Consider the following 24,023-nt stretch of genomic DNA (forward strand, 5'->3'; position numbering starts at 1 on the left):
GGGGATGGGAGGCATGGGAGGAACGGGGAGTTACTGTTCAGTGGGTACAGAGTTTCGGTTTGGGATGATAAAAAGTTCTGGAGATGAATAGTGGTGATGGCTATGCAACAATGTGAATGTATCTAATGCCACCAAAGCATACACTTAACAACGGTTGAAATGGTAAATTTTATGTTATATATATTTTACCACAATAAAAAAAACCCCCTAAATCTGATTCTGACTCTCCTTCCACAGGGATTATTGAAAATTCAGTCTCAGTCTCTACTGGGTGGGTAGGGGGACATCTCTTCCTCCTGAAGGTCTAGGCAAAGGTCCTTGGGTCATATGCAGTCCCAAAGAATTCAGGCTGCAGCCCTGGTCACTGGCCCACACTGGTTCCCACCAAATGGCCATGTGCCAGTGCATGTTGTCCCAGAAACTTGGCTGTGCTGCTTTAGGGGTGGGGAAGCTTGTGCCTTGACACCAGCAGACATCAGTCTTCCCCATGGAATTCTGCCACCATGCACTGTGTCATTTCCCATCTACTGGGCCAGTCAACTCCTTATCTGCCCCTGGTCTGGAAGGAAAACTTGCAACCAGAGCCAGCATCATGGGCGTGTGACCTGTGCAGTCACACAGGACCTTATAAGGACCCTGTGCTTGGTTTAATGTTCTGCTGTCTCCATTTTGAAATCCTTAATAATTTATGGACAAGGGATCCCACATTTTCATTTTGTACTAGGTCCTGCAAATTATGTAGCCTGTCCTGCCTTCCTTTCTTCCTGGCTTCTCGAGAAGGCATGTGCCGTTCTTCCTCCCCCTTCACAGACACCATCACGATGTGCTCAAATGAGCTCAGGAAGGAATGCATCCAGCCGGCAACATCTGTTGTTGTTCCAGAAACACAGCTCTCTGAAGACCAAAGGAGCTGTATACCTGTTTGAAACACGATGAAGGGGACTATACAGGGTGAAAACATGCTAGTTAATAGTCAATAAAATATCTCAGTGTAGTATCTGAATCAATAGTCTGTATTCTTGCACTTCTGGCACTTGGAAGACATTCATGTGGTGATTTCTTTACTAGCCACGAAGGCCTGGAGATATAGAGTTAGGAGTTATCTTCATAGAGGTGGGAAATTTGCTTGAGCAGATAAGGTAAGATTATGGCAAGAGAAGAGAAAGAAGTCGAGATGGAAACTTGGTTCCAAATCTTGGCTATTGTAAATAGAGTTGTGATGAATATGGGAGTGCAGGTGTCCCTTTGACATGCTGATTTCTTTGGATATATACACAGTAGTCTATCAATGGATGACTGTATAAAGAAAATGTGGTATATATACACAATGGAATACTACTCAGCCATAAAAAAGAATTAAACTTTGCCATTTTCAGCAACATGGATGAGTCTGGAGAAAATTATGTTAAGTGAAATAAGCCAGACAAAGAAACAGAAATATTGCATGTTCTCACTTATAACTGGCTGATAGAAAGGAAGGAAGGGAGGGAAGGAGGGAGGGAAGGAGAGAAGAAGGAAGGAGTGAAGGAAAGAAAGAAAAGCCCATAACAATACGTTGAACTTTCAGAAGGAGAGAACAAACCTAAGGATACTAGAGATGGGGAGAGGGAGGGAGGGGGTTGGGAAGTGATAGGTCAGGCAAAGAGCATAAAGAAATACCCCAATTTGTAAGAATGAATATGCTAATAAGAAATAAAAATCTAAAATAAAATTTTTACAAAGATGGAAATTTGGGACCTTGCTTGCATTTAGTGGACATAGTGTGGAAGAAGAGACAAGAAAGGGGACAAGGAAGGAGTAAAGAGCTATCAAAGACCATTCTAGCAAAGACCTAAAATGAAAATTAGGATTCAAGCAGAGTCAAAATAATCAAGGAAAGACAAAGTTTTCAATAGATGAAGATTAGTATTATTAAACAGAAAAGTTAAAGAAAATAAGAAACAAAAAAGTCATCAGGTTAGGGGATTTATATTTAGCAGCAGGGTTTGCAAGACCCCCAGGGAGCTGGGAAGGAGGAACAATGCTTTGTAGGTAAATTCTGCAATTGGAAGATTTGGGGATTGGTATTTGCCTGTGTAGCTGGGAATCTGGAGGATGTAACTTAGTCTCTATATGCTAATTAGGCCCTATCTATAGATCTATATAGTTGTGAGATCAATTGATCTTTGAAAATGATTAATATATTTATCGAGGTATAATTTACATACCATAAAATCCATCTATTTTAAAAGTACAATTTAATATTTTTAGTATATTTACAGAGATGTGCAACCACTGCCATAACATAATTTTAGAATATTTCTATCCCCCCAAAAACTTTATGCCCTATAGTTGCTCCCCATTCCCAGCCCCGGGCCTAGGCAACCACTAACTGTCTCTAAAGAATTGCCTTTTCAGGACATTTCATATAAATAGAATCATACAGTATGTGTGCTTCTATGTCTGGTTTCCTTTACTAAGCATCAAGCTTTTGAGGCTCATCCATGTATTGATATGTCATTTCTTTTTATTGCCAGGTAGTATTCCATTGTATGGGTCGACCACATTTTGTTTATCCATTCACAAACTGATGAACATTTAGGCTGTTTCCACTTTTTGGCTATTGTGAATAACACTGCTATGTACATTTGTGTACAAATCTTTACGTGAATATATGTTGTCATTTCTCCTGCGTAGACACGTGAGAGTGAAATAGCTGGGTCATATATGGTAATTCTATGTTTAACATTTTGAGAAATTGCCAACATATTTTTCAAAATGTCTGCACCATTTTACATTCCCACCAACAACATGGGAGGGTTCTGATTTTTCCACATCCTCATCAACACTGTTATTGTCTTTTCTATTATGGCCATTTTAGTGGGTGTGAAGTGGCATTTCATTGTGGTTTTGATTTGCACTTTCCTAATAACTGATGATGTGCAGCTTCTCTGCATGTATTTATTGGCTATTTTTACAACTTCTTTGGAGAAATGTCTATTCAAATCCTTTTACCCATTTTAAAATTTAGGTTATTTGTCTTTTTATTTTTAGTTGTGGGAGTTCTTTATATATTCTGGATACTAATTCCTTATGGGATATATATGACTTGCAAATATTTTTCTCCCAAGCTGTGGGTTTTCTTTTCACTTTCTTGATGGGGTGTCTTGAAGGACAAAAGCATTTGATGTTGATAAAGCCCTATTTATCAATTTTTTCTTTTATCATTTACCATTTTTGTGCCATATTTAAGAAATAATTGCCTAACCCAACATTATGAAGATTTCCTCCTATATTTTCTTCTAAGAGTTTTATACTTCTAGCTCATACATTTAGGCTTCTGATCCATTTGGAGTTAATTTTTGTGTGTAGTTTGAGGTAGTTGTCCAGCACCATTTATTGAAAAGACTACTTCTTTCCCACCAAACTCTTTTGACACCTTTGTCAAAAATCAGCTGACCATAAATGCAAGAGTTCATTCTTGGGCTCTCAATTTTATTTCATTGATCCATTGATCTATATGTCTATTCTTATGCCAGGATTACACTCTCATGATTACTGTAGCTTTGCAGTAAGTTTTGATATTGAGATCTGTATGTCCTCCAACTTTTTCTTTTTGAAGATTGTTTTGGTTATTCTGAGTGACTTGTATTTTCATATGAAATTTGGGATGAGCTGGTCAATTTCTCCAAAAAAAACCAGTGGGGATTTTGATAGTGATTGTGTTAAATCTGTAGACCTATTTGGGGAGTATTATCATCTTAACAATATTAAGTCTTCTGATCCATGAACATGGGATGTTTTTCCATATATTTTGATTCCAATTTCCTTCAGCAACGTTTTGTAGTTTTTAGTGTAAGTCTTGTGCTTCTTTTGTTAAATATTTTAAGTATTTTATTATTTTTGATGTTATTGTGAATGAAATTATTTTCCCAATTTTATTTTATTTTATTTTTTTTCCTTTTTGTCTTTTTTTCGTGTCTGGCAACGGATCGCAACCCTCAGTGTCATGCCTGTACCGGACCAGGGACCGGCAACGGGATCGCAAACCTTGGTGCTGCACCCGCACCTCGCTCAGCCAGTGAGCGGGAACCGGTCTGTATGTGGGATCCGAACCCTCGGCGGGAGCGCCACCGCGCTTCCCAAGCGGCGCACTGTAGCAGTGCGCCACCGGGCCGGCCCCCAATTTTATTTTTGCAGTATATAAAATACAATTGATTTGGGGGTGTTGATTGTGTATCTTGCTACCTTGTTGAGTTTGTTCATGAGTAATAACAGTTTTTTTGTAGATTCCCAAGGGTTTTCTGCATGCAAGAATGTACAAGATCATATTTTCTGCAAATGACAGTTACTGCTTCCTTTCTAATCTTGATGCCTTTAATTATCTTTATAATCACTCTGGGAGTTATGTAAGGGCATTTTACAGATGAGAGAAATTAAGTCTAGAGAAGTTAAGTACTTTGTTTGAGGTTACCTAGCCAGGAAGTGAGTAATCAGCACCAGAACAGACGACTCCTGCCTCCCTATCCATCGCTGCATTTTCACCATGCTGCCTCTAATTGGTAGAGCCAGAATCTGAGAAGACAATGGATGGCCTGTATTTCTGTAGCTCTCCTATTGTCTTCCTTTGTTACAAGCAGCCAGAATCAGCCAAGCAGGAGCAGAATGTACATTTCCCAAATGTCTGCTGTATTTTGTACCACGCTCAGGGCTCAGTGCATTCAAATGCAATTTACCCTCACCAAACCCTGTGAGATAGTAACAATTATCTCCATTTTACAGATGAGCAAGCCAAGGCTCTGAGATATTAAATTGCTTGTTCAAGATCACAGAGCCAATAAATGGAAGAATCCTGTGCTCCTCCCATGACACCATGCTGCCTTCTTCTTCCTGCTTCCAGGGCAGTGCCATCCCATGTAGCCATCTGAGCATCTGTCCCTCAGACAGCAATCTTGTAGTTGCATTCCGTGCAGGGCATATGCCTGCACGCACAGACACCATAGTCTGTGAGTCACAGCCTTCCCAGGCTTCCTCCAGACGAGGCTACCTCATGGGTAACTATTTTTTAAACCCTCCTTTGTGTGTCTCAATGGACAATGTGAACAAAAGGGCTTCTGGGGGTGAGTATAAAAGAGAGGATTCAACCTCAGACACTTAGCTACTTATCTTAAATGGCCAAGGCTGCACAGTTATGAGAAATGGTTTAAACAGGCCTCTTTTGATAAGCCACATCTGGGATACTGACCCAGACCACCATGCAGCTTTGGACTAGTTGCTTCTAATTACACTTGGTTATGGGAGCCTGGGAGGACTTTGGGTCCCATTGAGGGGAGGGTCTGACTCCCCCTACGTCCCACTCAACCTGTCTCATGCTTCCTGACACTTAGTAGGAACTCTATAAATGCCTCCTTGTATTTGTTTTAAAGTGACTTGAAACTGCTTTATCCTAAATAGAAGGTTTAGCAAGGCTTCCTTTGTAGCTCTCCTCTTCCCGTTCCACAACACCTGCCGCCCCCAACAGAAAGGGAATTCCTGCTGCTGATCTACCAAGGGTAATATTGTTAGATTTACAGGAGATGAAAAATCCAAACGGAAGTGACAAAAGTCGCCTCAGACATAGCTCTATGATTCTCTTGCCTTCTTCTTTGCAATGCCAGTCCACACCACACCCAGTAGAGGTTTTAGGAACACAAAACAGAAACGGATAGAATTGAGTATTTCATAAACTCTGTCAAGTATTTTAAGAGGCAAGTAGGCACAAAACTTAAATTCTTATGGTTTACCTTTTCACTAAATTCCGGATTGGTAAGTCATCCAATGCTCTGGTGGTTGAAAACAATTTCTTTCATGTTACTAAAGAAGTTTTAGGTTTGGGATTTGCAGCTGTTTAGAGCTGAGAGTCTGGAAAAGTTCTCAGGAACAGCAGCTCCCTGGGGAGACGTGGTGTGAGGCAGAAGGTATCCGATTTGAGCCCAGCTCCTGCTTCCAGGTGGTTTCGTGGTCAGCAGGAGAAGATGAAGTTTTTGATACCAAGAAATAAAAAGGCAGTGCTTCTGCCAAAACAAGATTACCTTGTATTTTACTTTGCCATGTTTTAGATTTTCTCAGTTCGCTGCCACCTCCAACCGCTCGTCCACTCACGTGAATTCCCTTCCTCTGCACGGTCACAGGCCAGTCCTGGGCTTTGGCTCGGTCGCTTCTTCCCTGACTCTGGAAGATATTTACGTGAGCAGAGCCATGATGGCCAGAAGCAAGAGACACGGGTTCTAGTCTGGGCCATGGTGATATCTAAACTTGGTAGCCTCAGACAACGTCGTTTGGGACTCAAGTTTCTATTCTGAAATAATGAGGGGGTTGGGGATTCCAGGCAGTGAATTTAAAGCTACTTCAAGGTCCTCTTCTCATCTACTGTCTCGGTCATTTCTGGTTTGCTTCCTCCTGAGACTTTCTGACCTTTGCTGCTGTCAGTGGAAAGGCAAGGATGTCCTTTGATCGTCTCCTCTTTGCTGCCGTCACTACTGTGCTGAACTGGAACTTCAGCTTTGGTTAGCAGAGGAAGCCATATGTTTGTACATTTACCTTTTCCTTGTTTTTGGCAGCTGACCAGTGCAGGGATTGAACCTGGGACCTCAGTGTCATCAGCACATGCTCTAACCAACTGAGCTAACCAGCCAGCCTGTACATTTACTTTTCCAAGCATGAATTTGGTTTGTATGCACCAGTTGAGATTCAAAGTTGTAATTTAAAAAGAGGAAACTGGCCTGCTGAGGTAGGATTTGGGGGGTTAGAAATCAAGGCCAGGAATTTTTTTTTTTTTCCTTTTTGTCTCTTTTTTTTGTGACCGGCAATGGATCGCAACCCTCAGTGTCGCGCCCGTACCGGACTGGGACCGGCAACGGGATCACAACCCTCGGTGTTGCCCTCGCACCTCGCTCAGCCAGTGAGCGCCGGTTTGTATGTGGGATCCGAACCCTCGGCGGGAGCGCCGCCGCGCTTCCCAAGCAGCGCACTATCCAGTGCGCCACCAGGCCGGCCCCAGGAATTTTTTTTGTTTAAAATCACATCCTTCACTACCAATTTCCCTGAAGAACAAAATTTAATTCTTTTGGGGAAATACGTAATGATCTCCTCCCAGCCTCTGGTTTCAGTGGAGTAAGCCCTACTTAGAGTCATGGCAGCAAAAGCAGGAGGGCTGAGAGAAGAAATCCCCGGGTGCACACATGAGGAACCATTTATTATATCAACTCCCATCCACTTTCCCAGAGCAGTCCTGCTTGCTGGGCACGCGGAGTGGCTCAGTTCCAGGCCTGAGCCCAGAAGCAGCCCGACAGACCGAGTGGCCACCCAGGTGGCTCACAAATGCAACGTCCAGGAAATTAAATTTTAAAAGAATGGCAAATACATTTGCTCGAGTAGTCACCTTCTCTGTCATCTTGCTTCCTATCCATCTTCCAGGTCTATTCAGGTCTGAGTGTAAGTGTTAATAAGGCCTGAGTTTGACTTCCACAAGGAAATCAGAACCTCTTTTACCACATAAGGAAACAAATTAAATGCAAAAACGGATGTATCAGGAGGCCCAGGGGATTCACAGTCTCACATTTGTGGGCTTCTGAATGTCTTTATTTTGCAATAAGCCTGGCCCATTTAATAGGCTGTACCTTTTCCTCAATCTTTTCTCATCAAAATTGCTTCCCGCTCCAGCTAAATTGTTCCTAAATTTCCAGACCTTTGGAGCAATCTGGCATCCGTTTTCACATGCGGCTTCTTCTGAACTCGCTTTACGTCTCACGTGGGATGCCTGTCTGTGGTCCCGTGGAGGTTGCGCCCAGCAAGCCCCAGCACACACAGAGCGGCTGGACCATCGTGCAGCCTCAGGATGGAAGTTTTGAGTCGCTGCCTGCCCATGACACAAGAAGAGCACAGGTTCCCACATCTTTAGACAGTGTTGGGGAGGGGGATGCTGAAAATGGCAGTTGGTGAAGAAATGACCTTTCTTTGCTTAGAACAGATACCTAGGACAATGCTTGATTTTGTTAAATAGAATTGGGTTGGTATTTTAAGAAAATGTTTACTTTCTAAGTCGCTGAATTTACCCCACAGAAGCCAACTTCAGTTAATGTCTTCATCAGGAGATACCACTGGGAAAGGCTTAAGGCACAATGTAAACCAACCCCTGACTTCTAGAATCAAAACATAAACACAAGAAAAAAAACTGAAGACCACCGAGTCTTTACATTTTTTCCTGGGGTAGTCTTCTATGACAGCACACTCCTCTAAAGCTAGCATAAAGGGACATATAACAAGATACATCTGCTTTCATTATGATTTATTATGACTCTAGTGTTTAATAATCATTCCTATTTTTATTAAAGAATGCATGCTCCATGAGGGCAGGGACTTTGTCTGGTTTGGTGCTATATCTCCAGCTCCTGGAACAGTCCTGGCTTACTCCTTCACTCATTAAACAAATATTTTCAGAACTTGCTGTGTGGACATAATAGGTGTTCATCATTCATTTATTCAAAAACTATCTAAGGCCTGAAACAGGCCCAGACATACACTCCTCTATGCCCTGGAGATATGAATGAACAAAATAGGGCAAAATTTTCACTCTCATGAAACTTACATTCTTGTGAAATGCTACAGACAAATAAACAAACATGAACAATGTCAGGTGGTAATAAAGCCTATGAGAAAAGTTAGAGAAGGTTAATAGCAATCAGAGAGTGCCATTTTTTTTTTTTTTTTTGTCTTTTTCCGTGTCCGGCAACGGATCGCAACCCTCAGTGTTGCCCCCGTACCGGACCGGGACTGGCAATGGGATCGCAACCCTCGGTGTTGCCCCCGTGCCTCGCTCAGCCAGTGAGCGGGAACCGGTCTGTATGTGGGATCCGAACCCTCGGCGGGAGCGCCACCGCACTTCCCAAGCGGCGCACTAGCGCAGTGCGCCACCGGGCCGGCCCCAGAGAGTGCCATTTTTTTATACGGTGGTCTGGAAATGCCTTTTTGATAAGATGAAATATGAGCACAGACCCGAAGAAAGTAAGGGAGCTGGCCCCTAGATATCTGAGAGCAAAGCAATCCAGGCAAAGGGAACAGCAGGGTAAAGGCTCTGAGGCAGGTACATGCCCAGGATGCTGGAGGAACAGCCAAGTGCTAGCGTAGCTACAGCAGAACAGAGTGACAGGGGAGCTGCAGACGAGGCCTGAGAGGTACAGTGGTGTGGAGGCCTTGGCGGTGCTGCAGGGGCTTAGTTAATTGACGGTCCCAGCTGTTCCCCCATCCCAAGCCCATCAAGTTGGTGCCTCACTTCTCCCAGGCTGATCCTGACCAAAGACCTAGTGCTGGCCTCTTCCTCTAAGGAGTGGCTTTGGCTCAAGAACGCCCTCAATGTGGCCAGAACTTCTAAGAACTGCAGGGGTCCTTTCTACCTAAACCCTTCCTTCCCCATCTCCTTCCACAAATGTCAGACCTTCACAAACTAGAGATTCTCCTGCCTGCCCCCACTTCCTCCCTGTCATGTGTAACAAGTGCTTTCCCCACACAGTTCTCGTCTGTCTAATTTTGTCTTGGTGTCTGCTTCTCAAGGGACCTGAACTAACATGAGGCCCCAGCAGGTCCCTGTAGGTTATGGTGCAGACTTTGGGTCTTATTCTGAGTGTGGGGAACACCTGTGGAGGGGTTTGAGTGGAGGGGTGGTGTGACATAACTTCCATTTTAGGAAGATCACTCTGGCTACTGGGGCATGGGGAATAGGGGCCAGGGAGGGGAAGGGCGCAAGCAGGAGCCCTTTAGGAGGCTCCAGCGCAGACCAGCGTTGGGCAGATGTGTGAATTACAATTACTTCTGATGTCATCCTTCTACCATAACTGCTGTTCCTAAATTCACCCAACACCTCCTAATCACCAGATCCAGCAGCATCTCTCAGGATCTCTCTGTGTATTTCACCTTTTTCCCCTCCCTGTCTTCTAAAAATGGTCTCTTTCTTGGGGTTCCGAGTTTGCTCTTTCCTCTCAACTGCACCTTCTAGTACCTTGCATTGACGTCTCTTTTTCTGACCCCTTCCTATTGGGACTTCTCAGAGTTTGGTCCTTATTTCTCCTCTGTTCTTGTCCTCTCTTCACACCTTGGTGGTCTCTTCGCTCATGAGGTCTAATCCCTCATGCACATTTATTATTAATTTCCAATTGTCCCCACCCCTGCTCCGGACTACCATTAACCTACCTGATGTCTTTTTAGCTTTGCCTTTTATGGATATGCCAGATAAACAGTCATTCAATACGTGGTTTCTCGGGTCTTGCTTCTTTTACTTTACATAGGGTTTTTGAGGTTCGTTCACATTGTACTGTGTATTTTTAATTTATTCCTTTTTTATTGCTGAATAGTATTTCACTGTATAAATATCCCTCATGTTTTTATAATAAAACATTTTGAAGTTACAAAAACATTGAAATAGTGTTAGGAATACCCATGTGCCCTTCACCCAGGTTATCTAATTGTTAAGATTTGGCACATTTGCCTTATTTATCACAGAAGAAATATAGGTTTCTGTGTTGTTTTTGCTGGACCAGGGTAAGTTGCTAACATCATGACATTATATCCCTGAATCCTTTAGAATGTACAACATATTCTACTTTATAACCACAATACTATTATTGTATCTAAGAATATAACATTGACTCAATAATAAAAATTAGTTAGATTATTTATTATTGTTTTTAGATTTTCTCAATAGCCAAAAAAATTCCTTTGTAACTTTTTTTGAAATCCAAAATCTGATCAAGTTTAAGCAGTACATTCGTTTGCCATGTTTCTTTGCTCTCCATTAAGACGAATAGTTTTGCTTTTTTGTTTTGTGTTGTGGTCTTTCGTGATGTTGACCATCTTGAAAAGCCCACCCAACTATCTGTAAAATATGTCACATTTCAGATTTGTCTGATTTCTTTTTCCTTCATAATTAGATTCAAGTTAAACCTTTTTTTGGAAAGAATACTACTACAAGTTTTTTTTATCCAGGTAAGGATAAGGTGTCATGTAGTTTGGGAGAAGGCGAGCACAGGTCTCGAGATCAACCCCCCCCCACACACACACACTGAGACCACGTGGCTCCTGGAACATTGGTTGGGTTTTCCCTATAGGCTTTTGCCATGAGGTTCCCAGGCTTACTTTGTCACCTAGTTTTGTTGTACCTGTTGGTTCTGCTATGTTTGTTTTTATGGGAGGATTTGGTGACATTCAAAATCTATGCAGTCAGAAAGAAAAGGGAGCTCAGAATCATTACAAAACAGTAAGTGTTGGGGCCAAGCCCGTGGTGCACTCGGGAGAGTGCGGCGCTGGGAGCGCAGCTTCGCTCCCTCCGCAGGTTCGGATCCTATATAGGGATGACCAGTGCGCTCACAGCGCTCACTGGCTGAGCGCGGTGTGGCCAGTCTCAAAAAGGACAAAACAAACAAACAAACAAACAAAAAAACAGTAAGTGTAAACCAGGACCCTCCTGGGCAAACTCTACCTATAATCCACTAATTCTACTCCTATGTGTCTACTCTGAAGAAACCAGTGTTGCACGTGTTTCATCATTTGGGAAAATTCTCAGCTATTATCTCTGGTGATACCGCCCTTCCTCCATTCTCTCTATTCGTCCCTGGGCGCCTCTCTTTAGATGTAGCATTGATCATCTCATTCTATTCTTCCAATCTCTTAGCTTTCGTATTAGTTTCCTAGGGCTCTGTAACAAATGACCACAAACCGGGTGGCCTAAAGCAGCAGACGTTTATTCTTTCATAGTTCTGGAAGCCAGAAGTCCAAAGTCAAGGGTGTGTCCTTCTCAGGGCTCTACTCTATTCCTCTCTCCCAGATTCTTGTGCCGCCAGAATTCCTTGGTGTTCTTTGGCTTGTAGCCTCATCACTTTGACCTCTGCCTCCATTTTTCACTTCGCCTTCTTTTGTGTGTGTGCGTGAGTCGTCTTATCTTCTCTTAAGGTCCTTTGCCATTGGATGTAGGGNTGTCAACAGTGGAAAGTATCTCTGTTTGTAATATTCAAGTTTAATCTGATTCCATTGGCTGTGCAATGACTGGTAACCTAAAGTTAATAGCCGTTTAAGTGTTTGTACATACTCAAAATCTGCCTAGTAGCACGATGACCAGTGCGCTCACAGCGCTCACTGGCTGAGCGCGGTGTGGCCAGTCTCAAAAAGGACAAAACAAACAAACAAACAAACAAAAAAAACTGGCTGAGCGCAGTGTGGCCGGTCTCAAAAAGGACAAAACAAACAAACAAACAAAAAAAAAACCAGTAAGTGTAAACCAGGACCCTCCTGGGCAAACTCTACCTATAATCCACTAATTCTACTCCTATGTGTCTACTCTGAAGAAACCAGTGTTGCACGTGTTTCATCATTTGGGAAAATTCTCAGCTATTATCTCTGGTGATACCGCCCTTCCTCCATTCTCTCTATTCGTCCCTGGGCGCCTCTCTTTAGATGTAGCATTGATCATCTCATTCTATTCTTCCAATCTCTTAGCTTTCGTATTAGTTTCCTAGGGCTCTGTAACAAATGACCACAAACCGGGTGGCCTAAAGCAGCAGACGTTTATTCTTTCATAGTTCTGGAAGCCAGAAGTCCAAAGTCAAGGGTGTGTCCTTCTCAGGGCTCTACTCTATTCCTCTCTCCCAGCTTCTTGTGCCGCCAGAATTCCTTGGTGTTCTTTGGCTTGTAGCCTCATCACTTTGACCTCTGCCTCCATTTTTCACTTCGCCTTCTTTTGTGTGTGTGCGTGAGTCGTCTTATCTTCTCTTAAGGTCCTTTGCCATTGGATGTAGGGCCCGCTGGATAATCTAGGATGATCTCGCCTTCAGATCCTTAACTTAATTACATCTCCTAAGACCCTTTTTCCAAATAAAGGCACACCCACAGGTCTAGGTAGACATAGCTACCGAGGAGTCGCCATTCAACCCACTACAGGCTTTCTTTTATATTTTAATCTCTTTCTCTTATATGCAAAATTTTGGGTTATTTTTTTAATTTATATCTTCCAGTTTACTATCTTTTCACCTGTGTTTAATCTGCTATTTAGTTTATCACCAAATTTTAAACTTAAATGATTATATTTTTAATGTCCCAAATTCTGTTCGATTCTTTCTTAATTTTGCCTGGTTTATTTTTGAAACTCTCTTGCTCCTTGCTACTTTTGATTCTACCTTTTGTTTCTTTAGACGTGTCATAAAATTTATTTTATATTCTAAACATGATAATTCCAAACTCTAAAGCCCTTGGCACCAAATTTGTAGTTTGTTGTTTCTTCTGGCTCTCACATGACAGGATTACTTAGCCTATAACTTAATGCTGTACACTCACATTCCAAAATCCCAGTGGCTTAACACTGCAGAACTTTGTACTCACCATAAAATGGCATGTTGGCGGATTGAGGTGGGGCTTTGCTCCATGAAGTCATTCATGGCCCTGACTGATGAAGTCTGCCATGCACCACACATGGCCTCCAATATCTCCCTGAGTGTTGACATCCTGCTAGTAGACAGGGAAGGGGAGACCCTAGAGGATCACAGGGGAGGTTTTTGTGGGCCAGGCCTAGAAATGGTACGTAACACTTCTGCCCTCTTTCCACTGGCCAGAGTGCAGTTCAAGGCTCCACCTACATGCAAGGGTGGCTGGAAAATGTCATTGCTGGCTGGGCAGTTGATTTCTAGCAGCAATTACTCACTGTGGAGGGATGGCAGGAGACACTGGTTGAGAAATAGTCACCTCCACCATATGCCTCATTTATCTGTGGTTTGATAATTTTTTTTAGCTTGTATTTGATTGAGCTTAATCTAGGGGAAATCTGAACTGGAAATTTCCCTCAGAGAAGATATTCATTTGCTTCTCTAGGAAAGAAGACACTACTAGACACTACTGACCTGGGACCACTTGCAAGCTTAGTGATATTTTAAAAACTCTGTGTGTGTGTGTGTGTGTGTGTGTATTTTATCTGGCATCTAGTTATATTGAAAGGGGAGAGTTCTTCAGAGTGTCTAATCTTCCAGCCCTTCATCAGTGTTCTTAACCTGTCTGTCAACAGTGGAAAGTATCTCTGTTTGTAATATTCAAGTTTAATCTGATTCCATTGGCTGCGCAATGACTGGCAACCTAAAGTTAATAGCCGTTTAAGTGTTTGTACATACTCAAAATCTGCCTAGTAGCATCAGATATTCTGGTTATGTTCCATTAGTCTGACAGTCTGGTTCAGTATTAATAGGAAGTGTAAATCCCTTAGTACAATAGTGTACACAAATATGACATACACGGAGCACATGCAAACACTGCATTGTTTCTGTAGCAACTGTCTTCCAAAGAGCTCTCATGTATTTTCATATTTATTAACTCACGTGTCCTTCAGATTTTATAATCTGTTGGAATGAGGTGAGATTCTTTTAGCTCCATTTTGGAGATGAGAAATCTGAGCCTCTGAAGGTTGTAGTTGAAGACAGAGTTTCACAAGGCCCAGAATCTTTCCTCCTGCCCACGTGTTTCCTTTGCAGCGACTGCCTTCAGGGCCTGGACAGCAAAGATGGTGTGCTGATAGTTTTCTCTTAAGCAATTGATGTTTTCATAGTCTTGTGCAAATTCTCATGATTAAAATCTCTCACTAAGTCACTTTGAAGAAACTTTAGTCAATTCTAACAGGGTTTTCTACAGACTCCACAAGCCTGAGAATACCCAAGGAAACAACATCACTTACTCACAGCTCAGTGCCCCCGTTCAGATTCTCATGATTAAAATCTCTCACTAAGTCACTTTGAAGAAACTTTAGTCAATTCTAACAGGTTTTTCTACAGACTCCACAAGCCTGAGAATACCCAAGGAAACAACATCACTTACTCACAGCTCAGTGCCCCCGTTCAGTTGGTACCTAGAGATCCGATCCGTGGCAAAGCCCTTCCTCTCCTGCAGTTCAGTGTGCAGGGAGGTGGGCTTGCTGTGGCCCCGTGGAGAGGCAGTGTGGCACTCTGCTCAAAAGCCCTGCACCAAAACAGAATGACCCGTGCTTGCCTTGTCACGCTCTTCTAATCACCTTGAGCAGGGCACAACTTTTCTTGGCTTCCATCTGCTTGCCTTTAAGAAAAGAGGATAGTGATATTTCCTACTTCAAAGCGTGAGGATTAAGAAAAGCATGCTGGTGATGCACCTTGTATCCTATTTGGTGTACACTTGGTTTTTCTACCTGTTAGCTGTCTTTGTCTTGTCCTTCTGGCATTTTTCACATGGTGAAGAAGACGCTTGGAGAGGCTTGGACTACTGGTCAGAGATGCCGCTCCTGGAGTCAGGCTGTTGAATTTGGATTCCTAGCTGTGTGCCCCACTTACCAACTACGCAACCTTAGGGTGTCAACTCAACCTGTCCAAGTCTCTGTTCAACGGGGGCAATCATGGTACGTGGCTTATGAGATTGTTTTGTACTAACTATTTTGCCCAACACCTGTCCCCATTTCCACTCGTCCCCTCCCACCACACAGACACCTGACTTGTTGCCACTGGAGTGACAAGATGTTAATGTCGCATGATGGTTCATGGCAGATGTGGGTGAGATCTTCTGATTCCCAGGCTCTTTTCTCGTGTCACACTGCCTTTTTCCACTTGATGTAAGTGGACTCCTCTTTCTCAGCATCTGAACAAGATCTCATCTCAAGCTTTCTGGTTGTTAGTAGGGTTTTCATTTAGAGAGAATGCCTAGTTGTGGGCCTGCATATCGACAACTTATAGATTTCTATTTTATTGATAGTTTTGCTTTTTTCCAATGCTGTGATAAAATTGTCCTTCTCTGTAATGGTCGCCCCAAACAAAGGGTTTTTCTGCCACTACCCTTGGCACCAACTCAGTAGTAGTGTAGAAAGGAAAAGAGCAGGGAAGGTATGATTTCTCTAATAATGAAAATAATAGCTGCCTTTAATTCAGTGATTATTATATGATTCATTTACACGAATTATCTCTCTAATCATCCCTGTAAAAGGAAAGATATAACAGGATTTATAGCCCTCCAATAATTTTTAATGGGAGTTGATCTTAGTTTGCTGAAGCAGGGAGATGGGTGTGGGTTTGAAGAACTGGACACTAGGACTGGGAATGAGCTGACATGCTCTGCCAAAGAAAAAGGAGAAACTAGGCCTGGGGGGCAAGGGAACAGATCTGGAAGGGAGAGAGTCAGATACCAAAGCTGAGCACTATGCAGTGAGAAGGGAGAGAGAGGGATACTGGGAGCCACAGGCCAAGAAGAGAGACAGGGAAACTACATGTAATGAGGATTTTGGAGTAAACGCTGTGCCCAGTGTACTGTCAGGACACCTTCAGTACGGTGGACATTGTTCACCAGCACTTTCTTGTGAGTCAATAATTTTCAGTCAGTGCATGGTGATGATTTCTGCTTCAACATCGTTATGGGGTGAAAACAACACAAGAAAGTGGAGTTACCAGAGGTGTGAATTACATTTCCTTCATTTTAAGCTGAACAAACTGAGAGTCTCTCAAGGTGGCCAGCAGGTAATTGGTGGAACTGGGGTTCAATGTGGGCTTCCACTGACTTCAAGGCCTGTGTGTTTACAAACTTTGCTAAATGGGCCAAAGTCTACTGTGAACCATGACCTTTCCCCTTTCATGTCCCCTGGGACATTCCTGTTGCATCTCAGAACATGAGCATAAACTCAAGTGTGTGGAATTTATTTTAAAAACAATACTTTAAGATACTGTTGGGATGTGAATTAGGTATACGTTCATTTGAATCCTGGTTCTCATGTTTACTGGCAAGGGAAACTCAGAGAACTTGCTTCATTGGTCTGAGCCTGGCTTCTCCTGTATGTAAATTATCTGCCACAGAAGCTAATGTGAGGACGTGATGAGGTCATTCTGGAAATCTCTCAGCACAGTGCTTGGCACAGAGTAAAAGTCTGTTCTATGGTTACCGTTAGACATTATTAGGTATGTTGCAGGCGCATAGTGTCCTGTATATTTCATTAGCTTGGCATAGCATTAAAGCATTAAGATCTTGTCTATTATTTTGTAATTGATTGGTTGGTGAATTGATGTCCATTGTGACGTGTCTGGTTTATGACACTTCTTAATTACTCAAACTTATTTTCTCATTTTGGCAGACGGTAGTTTTAAAGAAAGCTGCCACAACGAATTCCATTCTATGTGCTCTTTTTACAATGTGATATTGCCCCTCACCCGTCAAATGGTGTCGCCTCTTTCTCAACTTGGATGGACCTTTGTGAGAGCTTTGACCAATAGATACAGTAAAGTGATGCTATGTGACTTCTGGATCTAGGTTATAAAAATGCCAAATATTTTCTCCTTGTTCTCTTGAGTTGCTCATTTTGGATTCTCAAAATTCGAGAGGCTGGGAAGTCTAAGATCAAGGCCCAGCAGATCTGGTGTGTGTTGAGGGCCTGCTCTCTGCTTCCACGATGGTGCCCTGTAGCTGTGTCCTCATGTGGTGGAAGGGGTGGATGGACAAAAGGGAAGCAGTCCTTAAAGATTTGGAAGATTCTCAGCCTGGCCATGTTGTAAAGAATGGAAAGTCATGTTCAGGAGAGACCCGCAATGGTGTGGCCAAGAGAACATTTGTAAGGAGATTAGTATGGATAGAAGGAAGCCAGATGCTACACATCAAGATAATGGGGAAATTGACCCCAAAGGAATTTCAGAGATTACTGGTGCTGTCCCTCCCAACACAGAACCAGAGTGCCAAGGCCTAAGAGACAGAACGATGTCAAAAGAAGGGACTTGCTGCCCACAAGACCCCAGCACTTGCTGCTCTGTGCCACCTCAAGTCTCTGCTCCCTGCATTCTGGCACAGGGCTTCTCTACCATCCCAGCTGTGGCTCCAGTGGGCCCAGGTGTGCAACAGGCCACAGTGCCTGCCATCCAGAGGGCACAGGCAATAATCCTTGGTGTGTCTGCAAGCTGCCATCTCCAGCAGGGCGTAGAGGGCACAATCTGTGGGGGCATGACTACCTCCACCTAGATTTCAAAGAGTGCTTCAGAGAGCCTCGGGGGGCCCAGGTAGAGAGAGTCCCCATAGGGCAAAGGTAAAGGAAGCAAGTGACAGAAATACCACGCCTGCTGCTTTAGCAGAGAGAAAGGCTCTGGGGACTCAGCAAACAGCAGCACGAGGTGGAGCTGGAGTTAAGGATGAGTGAAGAAAGGGCTGCACCTGCCGGGCCCCTCCCCTCCTCTTGTCTCTGCTGCTCCCTTCCTCTTCCTTCACCCCTGGGAGCATGTCTTTACACCCGGGACGCTGCTTCCCAGCTTGGCCACCAGCATGAGGAATGCGGGGGCGGGCATCCGAGCCACCCAGCCTGGATCCTGGAGCATTTGTCACTGTGGCCGGGGCTGGGACCCCAAGTGGCCCAGCTTGGATTAGATGCCCAGCATGGTCCACTCACCATAGCCAGAGAGGTCGGGTCACATGAGCTCCTGAATGGGCCGCGTGGGGATTGCAGGAAGAATTTCCCAGGGAGAAGCAGTAGCTGCTCCTGGAAGTTAAATGTCCAAAGCAGGGACCCTTCAAATCTTGTTTAAAAAAATCACCGACCTTAACCAAAAGAGGAACGAAGAGAGGGAGGGAAACAAAGGGCTGGGGACAAGGACAATGAAATTCTAAGTAAGAAGCAAACATCCTAAAAAGGAAAGAGAAACACAACAAGGGTTTGGAGGGGCTGGGGTGGGAGGAGGAGGTGGAAACTCGAGTCAAGTCCGGACAAGGCGACAGACCCTCCTTTTGCAGCTTCAGGGTTCAATTTGCAGCAGCGACGAAGGGTGGGCTGGCCTCCCTGGGGTGCGTGGCCGCCCGGCCCTGCCCCTGCCTCTGTCTGTGTTCTTGGCCTGCTTAGCACATCCCAGAGCAGCTGTAAGAATCCCGCGAGTCCCGTGAGATTCGAAGGGAGACAGCAGGAGATGCGAAGACTAAACGCGAGGCTGACCGCGCGCGCCCCCCAGCGCGACCCCGGCTGAGGCTGCGGGTGGCGATTCTTTTAGCCGCCAGCAGAGGGCAGTGGCGGGCCAGGCAGGTCCTAGGCGCTCTCAGCCGTCCAGTTCTGAACTTAGCGTTCACCGCCCTGCAGACCTAGGTTTCCCCGTTCTGAGCAAGACACGTCTATCGTAATGCTTCTTTTCTTTTCCGTCAAGGGGATTTGAGAGTTTGCTGCGAAGATGGTGTGTAAATACCAAGTAAGAAATACACTGCCCAGCCTCAGCCCTCCCTAGAAGCCCTCAAAGAGCGCGTACTATTTGATAGGGTTGCCCTTTAAAGGGATTTAGGTGTTAGCATGCATTTACCAAGGGCTAACCATAGTGCTAAAATTTACCTACCTGAAATCATTTAGCTCTGCAAGAAGGTCTGATTATCTCCATTTTTCAGACGAGGAAGCTGAGGCTCAGTCAAGTGAGATCCCGTGGCTAACGAGAAGCAGGAATAGGATTCAAACTTTGGTCTGTCGAGCTCCAACATCCGTTCTGCTAGGCCACATGCTTCTTATGGGGCTTGGGTTTCTGCCAGATCATCCTACCTCATGCTTCCATTTTTAACTCAGAAAGCTCCCCTATTCCAATGGCTGCACCGCTTGGACTTGGAAACTATCAATACATCAAAAAGATATTTCTCACACCTAACAAAGTGATGAATTGCTCATTTGGGTTATTCTATTATTCCTGAGGCATATGATCTTTCAATACATTTTATATATGGTAAAAGCATCCAAAGAGAATTATAAACACGAATCATCAAGCAGGGCACAGTGTCTGCACCAAACATTATCTGTTTATATGCTGATCACTAGTGATCACTGATCAGGTCATGTAAGCTGTAGCTGCAGTGATCACGTTAACTCCTGTGACTTGGGAGGCTTTTTAAAAAAAAGAGAGAGAGGGGGGAAGTTTGATCAAGTGGTTGGTTCACACTAGATTGAGCCATAGAAGCTGCTGATTATTTCACACTCCTAGACAGCTGAGTCTGACCATTCTCTACCAATCTCTATCATTAATGGTTGATCCAGCAATATTTTAGTATCTGATCCCTTTTGTTAGAGATCAGCCATTGGCCATTCCAGGTTCAACACCAATTGCAAAGCTAGACCAGAGAAAATGGCTTGGATCCAAGACCTAAAAGTGCCTTTATTTGACTGAACTAAACTGCCCATCCTTACCCCCCACCCCTGCCCCAGACACACTTGGATCCAAGACCTAAAAGTGCCTTTATTTGACTGAACTAAACTGCCCATCCTTACCCCCAACCCCTGCCCCAGACACAGGTGTAGCAGCTGGAGAACTAGAGCAGTCCCTCCACCCCAGACATGAGAATTCCTGTCCTGGGTGAGTTTATGGGAAGAGAATGCAAAAAAGGGACTCCCAGCCCCTGCAGGCAGACAGCACAAGAAGGGCTAAAGCCTGTTTTTTTGCCAAAGTCGCCGCCCCCCACTAGTGCGAGGAGAGCAGCCAACCTGAGGTCACGAGGGGGCAGAGGAGGGTAGCTAAGTGCATGAGGAAGATGGAAGCTTTATCACTAGCAAGGGGATGGAGGTGCTTCAGGACAGAGGTGTTAACTGAATTTCACATATGGAAGTGTCAATGCCCCAAATAAGAAGTTTCTCTCCCCAAACTTCTACCATCCTTTGAGAAGCCCCTAAAAGAATGGAATAAAATGGGAGTGTGTCTAAAAAGAGATTCCATTTTAAATGCAGTAATTCAGCTCTTTTCCATCTTTGCACAGAGGTAAGGAGGGATGGAATTATCTGAAAATTTCATTAAGTTTTCATAAAAAATAGCTTTCCAAAAGTAAAAAGTATTTCAGTAAAAACTCCAAAAGTTACATTTTTGTCCTTATGTAGGAAAATAATTTTTGTTTCTTTTTTCATGCATTCTACTTGCTAAATAATTGCACCAAGCTAGTGGGCAGTGCTGAAAAATAAAACAGGGCATTTTTAAAGTCCAGTGACCTCAAAACTATTAGCATGAATGTTCGTAATCAAATATATCTCCCCTTTTAACATTTTAGGGTTATTTTGGTTGTAGTCCCTACACTTCACACTGTAATCAAAGCCTGTTATCTCGGTCTTGCAATATTTGTGACTCAGACTCTAATGGTGACTGTCTGGCACATACCTCAGTAGTTGCTTTTAAAGATGTGCAAATTGTGAGCTTTTCTTTCAACTCAATCTTGCATATTTCATTTGAAAAACCACTTCTTTAACATACCAAAGTCTGTCTTTGAACAAGTGAAGAAAATAAAACGTAGTTCCCAACAGAGGTGATCTGCAAAGCAAATTTCGATTTGTGAATTAGGTACTTGGAGTGATGCATTGTTAATTCTTTCAAGTCTCTTGGGTGTAGAGTAGTTATTTGAAAATTCACTAATCTATACAGGGTTTCAACTCATCTTTAGACTTTCCAAATGCTCAAGGAGAAGTACAGAGAGGAGTCTAGTAGCGGGAAAGTCTGACTTAACGTTCTCAGGCTGTCTGGCTCTGAGTCGGGTATATAAAGTTACTTCTCGGAGTCCTGTCAATTTGAGGTGATGTATATATGTTCAGGCTCTAAAATGCACCCATTAACTTGAGAAGCCTGGATTTCAGAACTTTGGGAGCCTCTTTCCATAGCTGGACAGTTTCCAGAGGGAGGGAAAACCTAAGATTTCTGTCTCCTTTGTTAGAATCCCTTGTCTGACAGCATTCCCTTCTTTAGAGATATTTACAGTAATGTTTGTGCATGGGAGCTGATTGCAAGAGATTAAGGGTATGTCTGGCATTCTGGAGATCTGTGTACCTCTGTGTGGTTACTTTGCTGGAGTCTCAGAATCAGGCCTAATTTAGGAGACAGTTTCTATTAAAATGGCCAAGCCTTTGGTGAACCGATGAGGCCACACGGTGGCTGGTGGGGAGAGGTGCTGGTGCCGGGAAGGGTACAGATACAGAGTCAGAGACCTGGCTGTGGATGGGGCTCTACCCTCTCACCGGCTGCGGCTGCGTGGCCCCAGCCTCGTCACTGTGCTGCTTTGAGCCTTAGTTCTGTCACCTGCAAAATGAGGATGTTATCTACCTCCCAGAGTTATGTTAAGGACTAAAATGCAAATGCAAAACACCTCATTCCAGATATACGAGAGATGGCCGAGTACTGGTAACTATTCTTACTAAACTGTTCAATAAACACCTGTCAAATTGGCTTATGCCTTTGGCCTCAGGCTATTACTTTCACTGCTCCAGAGTCCAATTCAGCCTCTCATCCACCCACGGATTGCCCCAGGTAAAGTGCTTCTTGAGTAGCCCGATTCCGGGGACCTTCTGCCTGGACTGACGTGTTCCCCTGAAATCATCCTGTTCTTAAAGTTGGAAGCTTTACACATTGCATAACATGCAAGCATAACGACGGCAGCAGCTCCCTTTTCTTGTGGGCTTATTAAGTGCTGGAAACTGTACCAAGTGCTAGATCGTATGTTGTTGAACGAGTGTTAGTAATCATAGTGGCTAGAGGGAGGACTCTGGATCCAGGCTGCCTCAGTTTGAATCCTGGCTCCTCTGCACCTGCTGGCATGAAACTTTAGGCAAGTCACCTTCTCTGGGCCTGTAAAGTGGGGTTAAAAATAGTGCTTATCCCTTAGGGCTAATGTGAAGATTAAATGCTGTATTAGTTTCCTAGGGCTGCTGAGACAAAGTACCACAAATTGGATGGCTTAGAACAATAGAAATTTATTATCTGACAATTCTGGAGGTCAGAAGTTAGAAATCAAGGTGATGGCAGGGTCATGGCCCCTGTGAAGTCTCTAGGGGAAGTTTCTTCCTTGTCTTCCAGCTGTTCTTTGGCTTGTGAACGGTCACCTTCTCCCTGTGTCTCTTCACATCTCTTCCCTCTGTACACTGTGTCCAAATTTCCCCTTTTTATGAGGACACCAGTTATGTTGGGTTAAGGCCCACTCTAATGACCTCATTTTAACTTGATGACACCTGTAAAAACCCAATTTACAAATAAGGTCACACTCTGAGGCACTAGGGGTTGGGACTTCAACATATCTTTTTGGGGGAGACACAATTCAACCTATAACAGGTGCACTTAGAACAATACCTGGAACACAGCAAGTATTACACAGATATTAGCTACTTTTATTTTTAACACTTACTACATTCTAGCCAGAGAAGTATTAGTATTCCCATTTTAGAGATGGAAAAAGTGAGGCTATGAGAAGTTAAGGATTAGTGTCAATTCCTTTAGCTAGAAAATAGGAAGATCCTTACCCAACCTGGTCTTCTGATCACATGCTTGTCATCTCCCCACTGTACCCTCCTCTCCCAGAGTGGGACAGATCACCCAGAAGAGGGTTCAGTATGCCTGACACACGGTTATAGCCCAGACTTCCAGGGGGTGGCCCCAGAGGCCTGCCTGCAACTCTGGACTCAGAATTCACTTAATGCTGCCTCTGGGCAAATGCTTATATGTTATAAAAGAATAATTTCCAAGATTCTTACTAGTATTTTGTAACTTGTATCTCTATCACCATGTTTTGACTAAATTGATGTGCCTAAAATATAACCTCATTTTCTCTTTTCAACCAGCTGTTTTGATATCTAGTAGACACAGCCATAATCATTGAATGGAAATATGCACGGACCTCAGAAAAACGAAATGAATGGCTTTAGAAATTGAAGATTAATATCACTTTCTAAAGGTGACCATACACCAGGAATTAAGAAAGTTTGTGTAACTACGAAATTTCTCTTTGGCTGTGGAAACTGATTGTTCAGTGATATAATCAGCTACGCAGTTGTTTTTCTGCATGTACTCTTAAGTTTGGAAACATAAATAAAACGGTTAAAAAAAAAAGCTAACAGGTTTTATCTTGAAATAAGCATGTTTTATGTTCCAGAGTACAAATATAACCACTAGATCTATTAAGGTCATGAAACACAAAGCACAAAGAACATTATATTAAAAGGCAGGATATATATATCAAGGTTCAAGCCACTTCCGTTCTTTTTGCCCCTCCTCTCCATCTATATTTATTAGAAT

General features: G+C 43.5%; 1 protein-coding gene and 1 non-coding gene across 2 annotated transcripts in view; one reads left to right on the forward strand and one right to left on the reverse strand.

Moving 5' to 3' along the window:
* The window catches only part of ENPP6 (ectonucleotide pyrophosphatase/phosphodiesterase 6), a 132,133-nt gene that overhangs the window by 21,839 nt on the left and 86,271 nt on the right, over positions 1-24,023 (forward strand). The gene's annotated exons all lie outside the window — the stretch shown is intronic.
* Positions 6,580-6,652, reverse strand: TRNAI-GAU. The gene has a single exon. It is a non-coding gene; the product is annotated as a tRNA-Ile (tRNA).

The sequence above is a fragment of the Galeopterus variegatus genome, unplaced genomic scaffold, assembly GCF_000696425.1.
Source record: "Galeopterus variegatus unplaced genomic scaffold, G_variegatus-3.0.2 Scaffold700, whole genome shotgun sequence".
NCBI lineage: Eukaryota > Metazoa > Chordata > Mammalia > Dermoptera > Cynocephalidae > Galeopterus > Galeopterus variegatus.